Raw genomic sequence first — 6,520 nt, forward strand, 5'->3', positions numbered from 1 at the left:
AACATCTACCAGAAGATATCTGAAGGCAGCCCTGTTTAGAGAAGCTTTTGATGTTTAACAGACCATTATATTTTAATATTTTGTTGGAAGCCACACAGAGTGGCTGGGGAAACCCATCCAGATGGGCGGGATATTATTATTATTAACAATAATAATAATTACAACATCTGGAAGGACACCGTGTTGATGGCTCCTGCCTTGGTTCCTATTTCATTTCATTTTGGCTTACAGTCGGCAACTATAACAACTACAGCAACAGCACACAACGTCTCCACCACCATCTTGAAACTGGTTATTAAAAAATGGCAAATTAATCACTTTATTAACAGTAATAGCTGCTCTTTTGCTGTGCAGCTGTGATGCATTGGTTGGCAAGACAGAATTACTTTGGCAAATGTCTCCAATCTCTAGGGCATTTCTCGTCCCTTTTTTCCTATCTTCAGATTACAGGGATGCAGCAGAAATCACAGCCTCTGATTGCAAATGCAATCCTGAATCCACTTACTTGGGAGTAAGCACCATTGAACTCAAGGGGGCTTACTTCTGAGCACTCATGCATAAGGTTGCACGTCCAGCCATGGCTGTATATGCAAAGAAAAGGTGGGTCGTTTGCATGTGTTAAATTTCACCCCATTTATCAAATGGAAAAATGCCGCTTTTGTAACCGAGGTCAGCGACTTTCCTCTGATAGCTTCACTGTTAGAAGAAGCTGAACCTACTTAATGTATTTTGGTAATTCATCTTTAGTTCAGTTATGGCAAGTTATCTTTGAATTGCCTTTTATTAGCCCCATAATAGGTATCCTGAGAAAGTGAAATGCAGAAAAAATGTCCATTTCATAAGTTATTCTATTTTTATTTTTTTTGAAACTTTTTCCCAGCATAAAAAGAAGCTCACTCCTCTGTGGTCACACACCAATGGCATTAACATAAGGCATATCTTTTCCCTATTGCTCTTCCCAGACATTCTTCCTGAGCCCCTTGGCTACTCCCCTTCACTGGAGATCAGAACTATGTATGCCACATACTTGTTACACAACTCTGAAACTAGGCTGCTGTCCCCAGGTACAGTGTTGAGCGCTGTCCCTGTTACCAGTGCTGAAGCAAGATTCCAATTGCCAGAACAGGCAACTTCTGCACACGAAATCGTGGGGGGGGGGGGCTTCTTTTCCTCAGGGCTTGGGTAAGCTCTGCGTCTTCCACCCACCCACCCCAATGAAGGCATGTATTTATGAAATGCAGAAATTCAGGGAATGCATTATGGATTTACAGGAAAAGAATGAAGAAGAGGAGGAGTTGGAAGAGAAGATGGAAAATGATGGGAAGGAGAAAGAAATGGATTTTGGAGAGGAGGACACAATGATTAAAGAAATACTGAAGGACTGCATTTTCATACAGAGGAGAGAAGATGAATTTTGGCTGAGAAGTGAAGAAGACCTGAAAATGGCAAAAGAACAATATTGAGGGCAAAAGTAGAGGGTGGTTTGGGAGGTGGCAGGGAGAGAAATTTGATGAGGGGGCATTGAACCACTGGAGAAGGGGAGTGGGGTGAAAAAATTGAATTGTATTTTTGGATGGACCGATAATTTTGGTTAGTACTTGGACTAAAGAGGTTAAGATTTTATGGGGGGGGGGGGTTTGGTTAAAGGATGAAAATGAATCTGCAGCTGCGGAGGGGGTGGAAAAATATGATTAGTTAAAAAAATAATTTTATTGTGTAATTAAAATTAAAATTTGGAAAATATGGAGATATTTGGAAGAGTTATAGGCTGACAGAGAAATTATTTTGTGTTTTAGAAATTGATATAGAATATAAGGTATAAATTGGATTAGAGTAAATATGAATTGTTGGATTAGTAGAAAAGCCTCTGGCCCTTGTTTGTCTCATTCACCCTGGAGTCTCTGGTGGCAGGGGGGACTTTAGGGTGGAGGGGAGGGAGAGATTCTAGGTATAAAGGACTGCCCTTCTCTTTTCCTCACTCTGGGGTCTTCTAGTGGCGGGGGGAGGTCCTGGGGGGAGGGGGAGAGGCAGGAAGGTGAAGAATTCATAAATAGGGTTAAGAGATAATAAAATGTATATAAATATGATAGAATAAAATTGCTAAAGAGGATTGGAAATGGAAATCAGATAGGGGGGATACGGGGAAGTCCACATAACAATGATAAAAATTGAATTTATATTAGATTGGTATTTTTGTTTGTTTCATATTATTTTGTATTGTTGTGTTGGATATTGTTGTGTTTGTTTTTGTAATTAATTCTGTAAAATCAATTAATTTTTTTTTTTTAAAAAGAAGACATTGTCCTTACACGTTCAAAGTAGAACTAGCTCTGCCAGCTGGTAAATGAGTTCATAAACCTGTTTCTGGAGGACTGGCCCACTTGAAACTGCAGGTAGGCATCTACCACTGAGTGTTCCTTCATCCAAATAAATGTATAAATCCTTGTCTATAGATAACTAAATTCCTGAGAGAACTGCTTTAGAATACCCTCCCTAATGACGTTCTAACTTTTCATGTATAGCATCCCCACACCAACTCATGTGTGTACAGGATTCTAACTTGTTTCCCCACCTGCAGTCTGAAGTGGTTCAGTCCACCAGACACATCTGCTCATCTACTGTTTCTGGGATCTCTGCCACAGTGCATGAGTTTGACAATAAAGATGATCCTTAGCAAATATCTGTTGTGCAACTGTTGCCCCTTATGTAGCCATGCCTTTTTGCTGGATTTTTCAACTTAGTTTAAAGAGACTGTGGTATTTATTTCCCTCTACACTGAACACACTCTTACTACAGCATGCAAGAAGCTAAGAAGATATGATGCTTAAATAACCTTTTTTCTCAAGGGCACAAATTCTGTTTGTTTGTTTTTTTGTAAATATATAATATTGCAGGATCTTGATTTAATCAAACACCATATTGTTTTTTTGTACCCATATATGATGCCTCTTGAATGCTACATATTCTGATGAATGATGGACAACGCAATTCCCTTTGCTCTTATTAGATTATGTGTGCTGAAAATGTGCACGTGATATTTCGATAAACAAAACAGAGGTGGAAACTATATATTTTTGAATTCATAGTATTCATTCATGCACACACACAACAGTGCAACATGCCTATCTATCATTGCATTTTCTCAGTTGGATTAATCATAGCAATTTATGGCAACCTGAGGGGCAGATTCTGAACTGCAAAATTACTTTACTAATTGCTAGTTCTTTTATGTATACATATTATTTGATTAGCATAGCCTTGTCCAGAGCAGCATTTCTTATAAATGCATGGGAGGCTGTTGTGATATTTCCAGCATGTACCTCCCACTCCAGGCAATTGTCGTTTATGCATTGAGTCAACCTATACAAACTCTGGTCTGAGTGCAGAGTCCAAACTCACAATCTGTACATACCATTTCTCAGGTCTAGACCAATGTGTGGGAAGACTTATGTGCACAGGATCATAATTTCAATGATTTTTAAAATGCACTCCGGCAATGTGTTTTTTGCTTTGTTTTTGAGGGAAAGTACATTTCCCCTCAAAGCAGAAATAATGGATGGACAAACAGTGTTGTTTTTTTACCATAGCTGTGAGGTTTATAAAACTATTAGTTTTAAGAATAGTTAAACCACCTTAGATCTCAGAACAAACCATTTGTTGATCCTTACTAATGATGGGAAAATCTTACCATTTTGGTTTTCAGTTTCTCATCCTTCTAGTCATAATCATAAGTTTCCAAGCTGTTGTTTTTAGTCCTCCTGCACATTCATCAGCATCTTAAATGTACCTTTCTCCCAATATAGTCATGTCTGTATGCAATTTGCCTTATATACAATTTTCCAAATGAACTTTCCCTAATATAATGCATGTTATAATGTATTTTATTTTCACTTATGTGCACAGAATGTGCACACTTTACTGCAGCATATGGATTTTTGAACACATTACATGGCTGGAGAACTATACTGCAAAATTCAGAGAACTGTGAATTTCAAAGGCAACTGTGTTTCATTTCACATATTGTTTTGGAAAGTGTGGATTATATACATTTGACTTTAAATGTGAATTGGAACTCTCCTCGATTGCTAATTCTGACCCACCAATAGGAGTGGAAGACTAACCTGTCTATAATTCTTCTAGTAGCCTTTTCTATTCTCCAGCAGCCTCAGGGATCAGTGTTCTCGGCTCTGCTGACCTGAAATGAACGTCCAATGGCTATAAAGAATACATTGCTCTCTCTTTTTTCATTTCCCTTCTCCTGCCTCACTTGCACTGTAGCTCACCATGTGGTGATAAATTCTAGCTTGTTTAGTAGGCTACCTGAGCACTGTATTGTCATGCTCCTTGGCAGCAAGTGTTGAACACTGCTGAACAGCAGACTCTGAGCAAGAATTCCAGTGACTGAGTTAAAGAGCATGGTGGCAATTTGGAATGTTAGCAAACTGCCAGTTAACATTATGTCAGGCTAGTACAGGTGGCAAAGTGAGTGACCGTTCATTTCAGACATGGGAGGGATGCCCACTATCTGTGGCTATGAAGTAAAATACTGAATATCCAATTCCATGGTCAAGCTCATGGGATTAAAAAACAAACAAAAACAAACAGCCATTTTCTGTAGCAAGCAAGTATCATGAACATCCCTTTAAATGTATCATGGCACCACCCTTACCCCTCTCTCTTTATTTCCTCAGCCCCAAATCACCCAGGATCTATGTTTCCAATCCCCACAGTGTCGCACGATATCTCAAATTATAGCTGAAACATTGCCAACAAGACATCTCTATGACTCAAACGTTTGCTGTGCCTCACTAGAAATAATGACACTGGCAATAAGAAAATAAAGGAAGTATAACCAAGAGCCAGATTCAAGATTGTTGGAATTCTCTTTCTATGGGCTATTTTATATTAGCAGCAGAATGATGTGCTAAAGCTTTCCAAGCAATATATTCTTCAGGGTGCAACTGAAGCCTAAGCATTTGAATGGTTCTGACATAGATAGAATTTCCTCTACATAGAAAGCATAGGAAATTATTGGACCAGGGCCTTCTGCCTGAGATGCTATCTGTGGAAGACACCAATAGTAGTAGTAGTAGTAGTAGTAGTAATTTCATTATTTGTACCCCACCCGACTGATTGGGTTGCCTAATTGCTTAATTACTTACTATTTATGTACAGTGGTGCCTCGCTAGATGAAATTAATTCGTTCCACGGGTCTTTTCTTATAGCGAAAAATTCGTCTAGCGAATCCCATAGGAATGCACTGATATTTTTTTTACTTTTTTTGCCCATAGGAACGCATTGATTGAATTTCAATGCATTCCTATGGGAAACCGTGATTCGCTAGACGAATTTTTCGTAAAACGCATTCGTCTAGCGAGGCAACCTCCGCTCGAAAAATCCTTTCGTTAAGCGGAAATTTCGTTAAGCAGGGCATTCGTTAAGCGAGGCACAACTGTATATATAGTCCATCCTTCACAAAGAGACCCAGCTTAGAAAAACAAAATCAAAACTGAAGTTAAATGATAATAGTAAATCGGTCCACATAATTACTGTACAAATAAAACAGCAGCAGCAATAAAAATCCAATCCAAAGTACCTTCCCCAAAGGCCTGAGGAAAGAGGTGTGTTTTCACTACTAGACAGTGAAATGACAACATTATAGTGAGAGATACTTCTAATGGGAGGGCATTCCTGAGGTAGCAGCCCTCTTCTGAGAAAGCCTGCCAATCCAGAGTCTCATTGGTTGTGGCAACCAATAACAGGATTGCCTCCATGTATCTTAACACACAGGCATAATTATATGGGAGGCTTCCTTCAGATATTTTGAAGTTGGTCATGTTGGGCTTTAAATGTCAACACAAGCACCTTAATCTGACCCAGAATACAATAGGCAACGAGTGTAGTGTTCACATATTTTGCTTAAATGTGAACATCCTCATGTGAATCAGTGAACACTACACAGGTTGTGTAGTTCACATATTTTGCTTAGATTCACATGTTATTGCTTGTATGTGAACATGTTTGGGCAATCACCAGCAGCATGGCCACAATATTTTGCACAACTTGTAACTTTGTCATAAGACAAAGGTTCTTGAGAGCAGACGAAGCAGTAAGGCCTACAAGGCCTACAAAATCATTCAAGCCTAAGTCTGCTAACTGTTAACAGCAAACTGCTAAGTCACTGTGACTCGTGACTCATCTTGGGTGATGACTCATTCTCCCTATAAAAAGTAGGCTTCAGTCCAGTTCAGAGTGTCAGTGTGTGCCTATGTGAATCATACCTGCCAAGTCTCCCGCTGAAAAATGCGGGAACAGCAGCGGCGCGGCACCAGAAGTTGCGTAGAAGCAACTTCCGGGGCTGCTCTGACCATGTGTGGGCACCAGAAATAGGGCAGAGCGACACCAGAAGTCGCTTCTACACATGCCTGGTGGCCATCTTGGTGGCGGCCGCATGGTGGCGGCCATCTTGGTGGTGGCCACCAGGCATGCGTAGAAGCGACTTCCAGTGCCACTCTGCCCT

The sequence above is a fragment of the Zootoca vivipara genome, chromosome 5 (assembly GCF_963506605.1).
Source record: "Zootoca vivipara chromosome 5, rZooViv1.1, whole genome shotgun sequence".
In the NCBI taxonomy this organism is placed as follows: Eukaryota; Metazoa; Chordata; class Lepidosauria; order Squamata; family Lacertidae; genus Zootoca; species Zootoca vivipara.